Source organism: Capsella rubella, unplaced genomic scaffold, assembly GCF_000375325.1.
Source record: "Capsella rubella cultivar Monte Gargano unplaced genomic scaffold, Caprub1_0 scaffold_2, whole genome shotgun sequence".
In the NCBI taxonomy this organism is placed as follows: domain Eukaryota; kingdom Viridiplantae; phylum Streptophyta; class Magnoliopsida; order Brassicales; family Brassicaceae; genus Capsella; species Capsella rubella.
Genome location: NW_006238922.1, coordinates 5,178,341 through 5,191,915, shown reverse-complemented (window position 1 = coordinate 5,191,915; position 13,575 = coordinate 5,178,341). Strand labels below are relative to the sequence as shown.

The 13,575-nt window shown below is 36.8% G+C and overlaps 1 long non-coding RNA gene and 1 other non-coding gene across 2 annotated transcripts; one reads left to right on the top strand and one right to left on the bottom strand.

The window, feature by feature from the left end:
* Positions 1-2,883: 2,883 nt before the first annotated feature.
* On the bottom strand, positions 2,884-2,989 carry LOC111832233. Its single transcript, XR_002835272.1, has one exon. It is a non-coding gene; the product is annotated as a small nucleolar RNA R71 (small nucleolar RNA).
* Positions 2,990-11,849: 8,860 nt separating this feature from the next.
* On the top strand, positions 11,850-13,575 carry LOC111832008. Its single transcript, XR_002835110.1, has 3 exons — positions 11,850-11,895; positions 12,476-12,521; positions 13,530-13,575. It is a non-coding gene; the product is annotated as an uncharacterized LOC111832008 (long non-coding RNA).

Below are 13,575 nucleotides of genomic sequence, written 5' to 3'. Positions count from 1 at the left end.
ATATAATTAATCTGTTTAAAAATTTTTATATTATGAAATTTTTAATTGATTTATAAAAAAATAAATGTTATGTACAACTAGTAGCGTAGTGTTGAAAAGTTACAAAATTAAGGCAAAAAGAGAGAGAGAGAGAGCTGAAGTAGTCTATCGGGTGTGTCGTACAAGGAACAGAGACACACTAAGCCAACGCTGAAAAGGATTCCGGTAGCAAGGTTTCTTAGCATAGTCCAAAGAAGTAATGCAGTTTCTGATGAGCTTGTCCAGTCGTCGAACCATTTGAGCAGGTGAGATATAGCCGTTCGCATGAATTCGTGCGTTGTGTTCTCTCCATATGTGATAGATAGTAACCTGAAAGCAAAGCTTGGTGAGGATATCAGTTAAGAAGTCCCCTGTACTATTAATGAGCACGGTAAGAGTAATATCCCAATCCGGATCCTGACGTTGGTGCAGCAAGTTGCCCGCTAGGTCGGACCAAACTGTGAAGGAGTAGGTACAAGCAAAGAACATGTGGTCTCTCGTCTCCACAGAGCACACACGGTTGTACCGGCCCCCAAGTCCGCATACGAGCCCCGTCAAGAGACGATCACGGATAGCTAACCAAGTAATGAAAGCACAATGTGGGATGCCTTGCTTTACCCACACTACAGCACTCCAATCCGCTGGCTGGTGGTGGATCGATCCTTAGCTGTTCCCACGTGAGCCTGGAGGAGAAACAATAGTTAAATTGGTCGTCATCATGTCTCCTGATGTGTCTGGATTTTACTCATTTTAGCACTAGTTTTATGCATTGTTTTTGTCATTCTAGGTCTCATTACTTGATCATTTATGCATATTTGCCTTGTTTAGCTTCACTTGTAGAATCTAGACCTTGCATTGCATGCATTGTAGTTTTTGTGCATAAACAAGTGTTTACCCAAAGGAAATTAAGCAAATCAGGACAAATCGACCAAGTGTAGATGTTGCATCCGATCGAGTAGGAGGATCCGAGCCATGAAATCGATCGAGTGTTCGAGTGGGCCACATAAGCAGCTCGACCAACCATCCGATCAAGTCATCCGACTAGACAGATCGAGTGCACAACCGAGCAGACCGATCAAGCACCATTAAACCGACTTTCTATTTTGTCTGCTAGTGTTTTAGGGCTACCTAAACTTGCTATAAAAAGGCTCTTTGCCTAATGACTTTGGATCTCGAGTTGTATTAGGATTTATCTTCATTTTTGCTTTAGAATTTCCAGAATCATGTAAACTTCATATCTTTTGATCTATTGAGTATTTTTTGTTGCTTCTTTGTATTATCTTGCTCCTTAGATCATTATCTATCTAGTTATGCATGATTTAGAGATTTATGGGTTTGAATTCTTGAGTATATTTGTCAGATCTAAGTAGATTCTTAAGGTTTTGGGGATGAGTTAGATGTGAAGGTGGAGAACTTTAGGTAGCTAGGTTTCCCATCGGTAGAAATGTTTAGATTTCCTTCTAGATTAGTGTATATAACACTAATCCCATTCTGATCAAGTGGTGATTTGTTCTCAGGCTTCCACGCCCAAGAGGTGTTCGATGGAATGCCGGATAATCTAATATCAGAGAATTTCATGTCTAGCCCAAGAGATTGGTTGTCTAAGGGTGTTATTTGACATTAATGAGATAAGTCTTTATGCCTATTCATTTCATCTTTCATTAATTAGCATTGAGATTAGGAAGTGATTTGAATTTGATAGCCTTTGTCAAGAGATTGAATTGGTTAGCTTATGAGCTTGTTGCCTAGGAAACAAAAATGTTTGTGTTTGATTGATTTAGCAGCATAGTGAACTTAAAGATCTCCACTGAAGTCATCATCTCATCAACATAACTTCCCTTTAATTGATTGATTTACCTTGCTTCATTTATGTTCTTGCATTTCTTGTTGACTGCATGTTCTTATTTTTGTAGTTTCATTTCTGTTTTAGTTTAATGTTGTGTCTTGCTTAGTTTCGTATTGATTTAAATTATGTAGTTGATAGTTTAAAACCTTTCTTACTTGGCTTAACTTGTTAAATATTGATTGCACTTGAACTGTTTGCACGCGTCCTTATGGATCGATAAAGCCCTTTATACTACAATTATACTGGGTGATTGATACCAAGAGCCGTTGAAAACATGTTATCAATTTGGCACCGCTTCCATTTGGACATTTAAGTTGTTCGAGTTTAGATTTCAATTTTGCAAGATTAAGTTCTATAACATTTTCTCTTTGAATACATATTTGGTTTGCTTGTCTGCTTATCTGTCTTGCTTTTCATGTACCACTTGATCAAGCAATCGACCAAAGCACTTGACTGCTCTAATCGATTGCACGGATCAAGCTTCTGTTCGATTTCGTGTATGCACACAAGGTCTAAAGGCAATCAAAATCTTCTCAAGTATCTAGACAACATTGACAGACTTTCTAAAGCTTTGAGACATCATAAACATCAGTTAAGAAAGGAAACAACTGACGTTGAGATGGATCCTCAACATAATGCAAATCAAAGGCGTGCAACACGCATAGGTGGAGGAGATTCTCCTAATAGCCATGTCTAGAGGTCAAGGATAGTACCACTGGCTGTTCAGAATAATAATTTTGAAATTAAGAAAAGCCTCATATCCATGGTGCAGAGCAATAAGTTTCATGGTTTACCAATGGAAGACCCGTTGGACCACTTGGACGAGTTCGACCACCTTTATGGATTAACCAAGATCAACAGAGTAAGTGAAGACGGATTCAAGCTTCGCCTCTTTGTTTTCTCACTCGGAGACAAGGCTCACCAATAGGAAAAGGGTTTGCATGTTGGTTCTATAACCACTTGGGAGGAGTGTAAGCGTGCTTTCATGTCCAAGTTCTTTTCCAATTCCCGCACAGCCCATCTTAGGAATGAAATCTCAAGCTTTGCCTAAGAAAACAACGAGACGTTGAGTGAAGCATGGGAATGGTTCAAGGGATATCAATCTCAATGCCCACACCATGGGTTCACTAAGGTGTCCCTTCTTAGCACGTTATACAGGAGAGTGCTCTCGAAGATCCGCATGTTGGTCAACACCGCAAGTCATGGTAACTTCTTAAACACAGATGTGGATGAGGGATGGGAGCTGGTTGAGAACCTTGCCCAATCTGATGGGAATTACAATGAGGAGTATGATAGAACCAATAGGGGAAGGTCAGACCATGAGGAGAAGTATAAGATGGACTTCCAGTCTTTGAGTGATAAGATTGATAGGATACTCATGGCACATCAAATTGTTCACTGCAACTCCGACAAAGGCCAAGACGGGGAATGTGTTGCTATAGATGAAGTTAGCTACTTCTACCACTAGGAAGGAATTCCACAGCAATTCAAGAACACGTTTCAGAAAGGATTTTCTCCTGCACCACAACTCCAGCCTATCTCCTCAATCCCATCGGTACTAATTGTTAACCTTGATTTAAAGACAATTTTAAACAATTTCAACCGAAGCCTGGCCATCAGCCAATAAGACATTCTTTAATCTCTAGACAACCTTCAACATCAACTAAACTCTTCCTATTCTTCCATTACCACTCAGCTTGATGATTTAAATCAGAGGGTAGGTGTCGTTGCGAAAAGCTTTGTTTTACAATCACTTTAACCAAAGGAGTATGCAAACGCAATTACATTGCGAAGCGGTCGTGAATTACCTACTCGACAACCTCATCCTATTATTGAGGACAATAATGACCAAGATGGGGAAGATTTAAGCGCACTCAAAGCAATAATCATTCAACCAGAACGATCGAGCAATCGAGTGCCAGATTGAGTCCAAAACAAAAAAAGTGTTATACCACAACTCTATCAAGCAATCGATCAAAGCACCCGACTGGTTGATCAAGTGTCCGATCGGTCACCTAATCGAGTGGATCCACCGGCTATGCAAAAACCTTCTAACAATAGAACAATACCCTGTTTCGTTCCCCCACTTTATAAACCTCAATTACCTTTCCTGGGAAGATTCAAAAAAGAGATAATGGAGAAAATACAAGGAGATGTTCAGGAAACAATTCGAATGAGTCGAATTGACTATGCCATGGATTGATACTTTCGCCTTGATACCACCTTACCATAAATTCTTGAAAGACATTGTCATGGAACGGATGAATAAAGTACAAGGCATGGTAGTGTTGAGCAATGAGTGTAACGCAATCACTCAGAAGAAGATCATTCCAGCAAAACTAGGTGATCATGGATCCCTTACTCTGCCTTGCTCTTTAGGGCCTCTACTCTTTGACAAATGTCTCTGTGATTTGGGAGCATTAGTCAGCCTAATGCCCTTATCAATTACTAAGAAGTTAGGATTTGAAAGATTCAAGCCCTGCAATATATCTCTTATCTTTGTAATAGATCAGTTCGGCTTCCCCATGGAATTTTAGAAGATCTACCAGTTCGTATTGGGACAGTGGAAGTACTTACAGACTTTATAGTTTTGGAAATGGATCAGGAACCTAAAGATCCCTTGATACTTGGAAGGCCATTATTGGTAATTGTAGGATCTTTGATAGACGTTCGTAACGACAAGATCAATTTAAATTTGGACAAAGATCTCACTATGAAATTTTATATTAAAGACGCAATGAAGAAACCAATAAGAGAGGGTGCACTCTTTCAGACAGGAATATGATCTTGAGTAGTTCTGATTTGCATTTTTCTGATCAGATAGGACTAGGATGGATTCTACTTGGGTTTTGGGATTTGTTGGGATGATGAAAAAGAAAAGAAAGAAACAAAAAAGGAATGAGTTGAGTCTTTAGGAGAGTAAAAGTTTCAGAAAAGTTCAAAGTTCTAGTGAAAGATGTGTGGGGAATGCAAAGTATAGAAAGATGGTTCTAGATTTTAAAAGAAAGAAAAAGATGAGAATAAAAAAAAAGCTTTGATGTCTTAAGTAATAAGAAGAAGGAGAACCATAGTGATTATTAACAGAACCCCCTATCCACTAGTTTATCATAAGAAGCTCTCCTAAGGCTTAGAACAAAAAAGGAAAATGGGATAAAAAGAGTTAAAAGGGTAGAATAGGACCATATGGGTTTAGACATTTAGGAAATCATTTGGGGCCTTTGGGTAGTCAAGATGTTATTCCTGTATGCATTTGTTGGTCCTTACCTTTAGCATTCTCCCAAAAGCTCTATCTTGTTCATTGAGAGATCCTTGTACTGAAACGTTTAAACCCTATCTAAAGGAGACCCTCTTTGTCTATTGAACCTTTTTATTCCTAGCCAAATGAGTTTGTATTCACTTCACATCCAGTTTCATGGTTACCACTTAAAGAATGTTAAAAGGAATGGTTGATTTGAATGCTTGCCTAGGTTTTATGACTAATGACATTTTGTTTATATGATTTGCATTTTAGAACCATAGACAAGGACATTGATTTTAACTACTTAAGCAGAAAGTATTGGTTATGAATCCCCACCTTTAAACCTCTCTTCCTACTTTGAATTTTCTTGAGGCCAAACAAAGAAGCAGCTCGACAACCCATCCGATCAAGTCATCCGACCAGACCGATCGAGTGCACAACCAAGTAGACCGATCGAGCACCATTAAACCGACTTTCTTTGTCTGCTAGTGTTTTAGGGCTACCTAAACTTGCATGATTTAGAGATTTCTGGGTTTGAGTTCTTGAGTATGTTTGTCAGATCTGAGTAGATTCTTAAGGTTTTCGGGATGAGTTAAATGTGTAGGTGGAGAACATTAGGTAGCTAGGTTGCCCATATGTAGAGATATTTGGATTTCCTTCTGGATTAGTGTATACATTCTGATCAAGTGGTGATTAGTTCACATGCTTCCACGCCCGAGAGGTGTTCGATGGAATGTTGGATAATCTAATACTAGAGAATTTCATGTATAGCCTAAGAGATTGGTTGTCTAGATTGTTATTTGACATTAATGAGCTGAGTCTTAATGCCTATTCATTTCATGTTTCATCAACCAGAAATTGAGATAAGGAAGTGATTTGAATTTGATAGCCTTTGTCAGGAGATTGAACTGGTTAGCTTATCAAATTGTTGCCTAGGAAACAACACTGTTTGTGTTTGATTGATATAGCAGCCTAGTGAACTTAAAGATCTCAACTGAAGTCACCATCTCATCCCCAAAACCTTCTTGTTCAGTGCATGTTCTTATTTCTGTAGTTCATTTCTGTTTTAGTTCAATGTTGTGTCTTACTTAGTTTATGCTTGATTTAAATTTAGTAGTTGATAGTTTAAAACCTTTCGTGCTTGGCTTAACTTGTTAAATACTGATTGCATATGAACTGTTTGCATGCGTCCTTATGGATCGATAAAGCCCTTTATACTACAATTATACTGGGTGATTGATACCAAGAGCCGTAGAAAACCTATTATCATCTCCACAAAAACTTATCGAGTCCATGCATAGCGTTGGGTAAAGGATGAGCTTGCAAATGGTCAATGATCTGACCATATCTGCCAGCTGTGTTCGTCTTAGCCTCCATCCACTGTTTCCTAAAGCATCCTTGACCATGGTGTGGATAGGAATCCTGAGTAGTCGTGGCCCCACAGATTCCACGAGATCAATAAGTTTCCCCAATATGTAGCCAATGATAGAACCAAAATGAAACAGTAGCTCCATCATGAACCTCTGCATGAATGTAGGGTTTGATATCATCTCGAAGTTTAAGAAGTTTCCGCCATACTCATGATCCTAACGTGGACTACAAAGCACACCAGAAAGAGAGCCCCCTCATCAACTGTTGTTTTGACCAAGCAACCCACAACAGGCGACGTGAGCATATAGCAGGTTTCCGTTGAGCAGCGGTAGTCAAGAAGATTAGAGAGGACCTCAGGAGGAACGCGTACGAACTCTTCATCTTCATGTTGGAGAAATGTCCTAAAATGGCGGGCTGCCTCTGCCTTGATGTCCTCTAGTGCAGTCAAGACCTCACCAATGACCGTGGTAAGAGACCGGATGCTATTGCGAGAGGCATTAGCTTGAGAAACCTAGTGAATAGTAGGAATTGTTCTGATCCCCACACCCCAGCCAAGTAATACAAGATTTATGTTGGAAAAATTGCTCTTCTAAAGCCCCTAATCTTTGCCCAGTATCTGAAGCTGTAGATAGATCCTAAAGATTAGCAGGTGAGGGATTTGAAAAAGCTGCAGACTAAATGGTACAAAACTGGTCTAAATCTTCACCTGTTCGACGAGGAAGGTGACCAAACTTGGAACGATTCAAAGCTCGGAGATGAACTTTCAGACGCTTTAAATTATGATGAAAAGAGATAGTGCTGCTCTAGAGTGGTGTACCGAAGCAGAATCAGCCCATACTTGTGAGAATATGGGCAGAAAATCTTAGTGGGAAGCAATGAAGTTGAAGAACTGGAAAGGTTTAAGATGACCAGAGTTGGCGGTAGAAAGCTTGATTACACAACGCATATGATCAGAGATACCATTAGCTTCAAAATTGGCAAACGAATGAGGAAATGTCATTAACCATGAAGACGTGGCAAGAGCCCAACCAATCTTCTTCCCAATAGGATTCCCATCTTGATTGTTGATCCAAGTGAAATTAGGACCAGCAGCATGGAGATCCATCATATCGCAAAAGAAAACTGTATTTTGGAAATCCCGCATCCCAACTTTGTTGAAAGAATAATCCATAGCTCGGGAATGATCCTGAAGAGACAAGACTTCATTAAAATCTCTGATAGCGATCCAAGGAGTGCTAGGCGAGACCAGCGTTGATCGAATACGGCAGAGATCGGTCCATAATTCTCTCTGTTGTTTCCGTGTTCTTACCCAAAAACTCCACTAAACCCCAAATTAGAACTCTTTTCCAAAGGTATCAAAATAACGTCACTAGAGGAAACAACCCAAATCCGTCCAATTTATTACTACATTATGCTTGCGAGGCTGATTGATCCCCTGCATGTTCCAGGCAAAAACGACGACATCACTTCCTTAAGGAAGCATATTTAAGTATTTTTTACTCCCTAGTACTCAGGATGGGCCTCGGAGGGCCACGCGATCTGCTTCTATGCTTCGTTGATCCCTATTTATGTCCATTTAGAGGTTGAGGAACCTCTGAAGTTAGCTTGCTAGAGTCCTCCTCTACCTTTGAAGCAGAGTCAACCAACTCCCCTTCCTAACTCATAACCAAATTTGAGTTAGGGATCAATTCCCGATTGTCTTGAGTGTCTTGATCCTCAATGACACTAGTGAGAGCTGCAAAACCGTTCATTACGACGACATGTTCTTCTTTGTCGAGCTGAGCAGAGTGAGAGGGAGATGAGCAAGGGCGATGTCTCTCCACAACTGTCCTTGGGCTAATACTTCTGCAGCCTATGCTACGTTCTCGCTTTAGCACTTACTTGTTCCACTATTTCAGAATTTACAACAACCTGTTCAAAGGATAAGACTGATATTTCTTAAAGTCCTTTGCACAATGCCCCCACTTAGAGCAGAGAGAACAGTGTGGTGGGAGCCAAGGGTAGGTAACGGATACAGACACTTGATTGCCAGGATCGTCTGGAAACTGGATGCAATCCACCAATGGACGCTGCAGGTTCACTTCTACAATGACTCGAGCGACATCCAACCTTAAGCATCGTTGAGTGTTCGGGTGGAGTTTCAAAAATTTACCCGCTAAGCTAGAGAGAAAACTGAGGCCTTTATGAGAAAATAATGTGGAAGGGACACCCTTCAGATCAACCGGAAGAGGCATGGCCGATCAATTAGGAGGTGAATTAGCAGTGGCTGCTGTCTATTCAGCGATAACCAAAGGGACTTTTGCGATGTGCCAGTATTTACGCTACAAAACATGGTCTCAGATCCGCTCGCTCTCAATGCGAAAGAGGACAATGGTTTTGTTTATGAACTAAACATCAATCTTTGACAACTTCTCTGTTACCGTCCATATCTGATTCACCGTGGCGTGAATGGATCCCACATGCGAAGCGTCACCCATGAAATAGCCAACAACAAAATACTTCCACAACCCCGATGAAGTCTCACGAACAACAGCTCGAATCGTAACATTCGCGACACCATTTTCCACAGAAAAATTAGGTTGGAAATCGGTCACACACAGAGTGGTCCCTTTCGTCTTGGCAGCCCACGACGTGGGGTGATCATGCAGAGAGGATTGAGCAGAAGAGGCTGGAAGAGGAGACGACAGGGATTCCATCGGAGCGGTGAGGGTTGCCGTGCTAATTCTCAACGAAGGTCCCAGGGAGCGGCTAGGGTTTCTAAACACAAGCAATTTTGTATTTAAATCACCTAAAATTAACCTATTAAGTTAAATATTATATAATCAACTATAATATTTTACAATTTCTTAAAAGTTTTAAATTGACCATATCAAACTAAATGATATAGAAAACTTTAAAATTTGGATGCTTATTAAGTGAAACTTTCTACAGAGTTAAAATATTAATAACACTTTAGATTTTAAATATTTAGAATATTTTAAGCATTCTATAAAGATTAAATATTTATAATATTTGAACCTTTTTAAATTTTTAATAATTATTTTATTTTAAGCTTTTAAATATTAAGGCCTTGAATGGCAGCAGATTTTTGGATAGTTTTAGGTTTGTGATTCTAAAAAACCAAACCTTTAGCCATTTTCATGATTTTAGCAAAAGTTGTTTCCCTACAATTAGATTTTACAAGATTTTTCTAATTCCTTCATAGAATGCCAAAAACAATTTTTATTGTTTCCTAAAAATATAACGTGAATCTTTTTTTATTTATTTTTATTTTATATTATCTTTTTCAAAGATTTTGCAAAAATTAAAATCTACAGCAAAAATCAAAAACTAAGAAAACCATAAACCAAAAACTAAAAGCTAAAACCCATATAAAAACTACAAAACATTCATGGCCTAAAATATTTGAAATTTATAAAAAGAAATTTCAAATTTTATCAAAGAAGCCACTAAAAATATTGAAATTGACCAAATATGTGTGTAAGCTTATATATACACACAACTTACCTTTATATGGGTATAAAAATTTATATATCTTTGATAAATATTGTATGAATTCCTTATAAAAATCTTTTAAAAACCTTTTGAAAACCATATATACCCTTAAAAGCCTTTTAAAAACCTTGTAAACCTTATAGAAACGATTTAAAACCTTTTATAATGTTGTATGAACCTTATAGATCAAATCTCCCAATAGTAGTTATTATCTAAAAGTACCTTATAAACCATATAAACTTTAAACATTGTCTTATTTAAACAAGGATATTTTTGAAAATGGATAGAGAAAAGGGTTATTTTTGAAAAGGGGTATACCAAAAGGGGTCTTTTCTCAAAAATTCTCATAAAACTTTTAAATCTTGACGCTTCAGAAGTCGGTCTTTTAATTCATTCGTAGTTGGAAGCATATTAGTTGGATTCATTGAGAATGATTCGGATCTTTTCTACTCAAATGGCAAAATTTAACTAGATACTAAAATAAGATTAAGGAACGCACGCGCCGAAAAAAAGGAACCAGAAATCGGCGAAACAACAAGTTTTAGGGATTTTATAATTGTTTTGAACCATTGTCTAAAATTATCTACATGATGTGGTACAATTAGCCTCAAGGTGCGTTAAATGAAATATATGTCATAACCAATAGTTATGCTTATCATTTTGGGATATTGTACAATTATCGTACACTTATATATGTTGATCCTTTTGGAAAAGACTCGTTACAGAACACAGAGGGAGAAACGAGCAAGAGTAAGTTGAGAGACGCTTTGGAGATTTTGGATATAGAGAAGGTTCATGATTTAGAATTTGGAAACAAGATTAAGAGATGGGTCTTCAGGTCATGGTCATGAGAGCAAGAGCTCGTCCCTAGTATAACATATGCGAGAATTATGCTTTTATTATACATATGTTTAATATAATAAAATAAATTAATAAACAAATAAAAAATCATATAAAGATGAAAGAAGTGAAGGAAATTAGTAACTGGAAAATGATATTAATTATTTATTGTTGTAAGATAAGTTAATTAAATGTTTTTGCATGAATTCTTTTACCAAATAATAAATAGAATTTCTGTAATATATGTGGATTATATTTTTGCAAAAATGTTCCAAAAATACTATACTAGATGTTTAATTCACTATTTGTAATGTATCCAATATTTTAAACCACTGATCTAATAAAAGAATCTCTTAAATAACTTTATAAATCATGAGAATATTCAATTTAATAAATCACATAATAGCTTGCATCGAGTCTAAACCGGTAAAAATTACGCAAGAATAAATTTGGAATAGGTATTCTTTATTGGATCAAGAACAAGATGAACAATAGTTAAAACATATTCATAACTAATTTGAAGAACAAGTTAGAGTTTTGTAGAAAGAGTTGAGCCTACAACTCTTGAGAGTCGCACTACAAGAAAAATGGTCTTTTATAGCATATTAGCATAGCTCAAAATTGGTAACTGTTATTAATATGGATATCCCGTAATTGGGTATTACATTACAGCATTTTTTTAGTGCTGGGCCGTAATTTCATTAAACAAGGACCCAAAAATGAGTTTTAGAGCCTGTTTTTGCTAAGTATCCATTATCTCACTGTTCAATTCCGTACAAACGAAAGGGGATCAAAGAAAAAAAAAACCTAAGTCGCTATACCACCGTGAACTCGTCGCCGGCCACAATCTCTACCTTCGTCGGCGTCAATTTCTTGCTAATAGCTGGGTCTTTCGACCTAGATCTCGTTTCACGGTAAGTTTCCTCCATCTCCCTTGTTCATAGGTTTGTGTCTTTTGAGCTCGTCGCCATTTATTCTAAATCTTTGGGTGTTTCGACCTAGGTATCTTTCAAGCTAGTTCTTCTTCCGCCTGAGACTCGTTCAACATTGTTCTTCGTCAATTTCAGGAGGACAAGCCACAGTAAAGGTACAATGCATGAGTTCTGAATCTTAAATTTATCATTCTCAAACGCTTCTGTGTAAATTCTGGCCTCTAACTTACACCCTGTTGCTTTGTAGAATCATAGATTATATTTTGGCTACAGGAACAAATATATAGCTCGTGTTATTCTGAAACTTGATTTGATTTAAGGTTTATTTCATGATGTTTTTGTTAGTGAGAACATCTATTGCCTAATTTGTTTCGTCCATCAAATGTTTAGAGTCTGGAGATATTGAACCATCTTAATTAGCTAGTTTGCAGTTTAAGTTTTTTAATTATTGGACTTTGAATCTGAGTTGGATTTTTTACTAAATTAAGACCACGATACTGACCTCAAAGTAGATGAATATTGATGTTTATTTTCTTTGGGAATAAGTTAATTTGTAATTTATGAAAGTTCTAAGTCTTTTTCCATCATATATGTGAGTAAACTAAATCTTATATGTTAATTAGTTCCATCACAATTGATTGTTTTGTTTGATACTGTTTAATTACTATGAGTGTAATTTAATTTGATTGTCTTCTATTTGTTTCTTGAGCATTTAGTTACCTCACACTTTTACAGGTTTCAAGCAGTAGAGATAGTCATCAAGAGATCAACTACTGTAAAGGTACACTGACTCTATTGCTTTCCTGATCTGTAGGTTATAATTTTAGTATGCATGCTCATGATGTTTTTGATAGTAATTAACAGACCAGTTTTTTGAATAGCAGCTTACTATATATTATTGCATGATCTACTTTTTCTTTTGTTTTATCCTTCAAATTTTAAGAGTCTATAGACATTGAACTATATAAGTGATTTTCAGTATTAGTTTATAATGACATAGAATTGGACCATATGTAGCTAATCATATTTACTAAGTCGTCTCTCTGTATAGTGTAAAAGTTTTTGTGTCTGCCCATTATATTAAACCATAATTGCGCATGTGATTACATCGACATTGAATATATGTACAAAGCTTGATCAAATCTGCTTAAACCTGATGTTAATTTATAGATATGAACTTAATAATGACATATAAATTGGACCATATGTAACTGATCATATTTATTGTCTCTGGATATAGTTCATGACTTCTAAATCTTAAATTTATCATTCTCAAACGCTTCTATTTGAATTCTGGCGTGTAACTTACACCTTGTTGCTTTGTAGAATCATAGATTATATTTTTGGCTACAGGAACAAATAGCTCGTGTTATTTCTCAAAACTTTATTTGATTTAAGTTTTATTTCATGGTGATTTTGTTAGTGAGAACATCTATTGCCTAATTTGTTTCGTACATCAAATGTTTAGAGTCTGGAGATATTGAACCATCTTGATTAGCTAGTTTGCAGTTTAAGTTATTTCATTATTGGACTTTGATTCTGAGTTGGATTTTTTACTAAATTAAGACCACGATACTGACCTCAAAGTAGATGAATATTGATGTTTATTTACTTTGGGAATAAGATAAATTTTAATTTATGGAAGTTCTAAGTCTTTTTCAATCATATATGTGAGTATACTAAATCTTATATGTTAATTAGTTCCATCACAATTGATTGTTTTGTTTGATACTGTTCAATTACTATGAGTGTAATTTAATTTGATTGTGTCTTCTATTTGTTTCTGTAGCGGAAAGCCTGCAAGGAAAACCAGAAAATTCAGTTAATGGATTGTA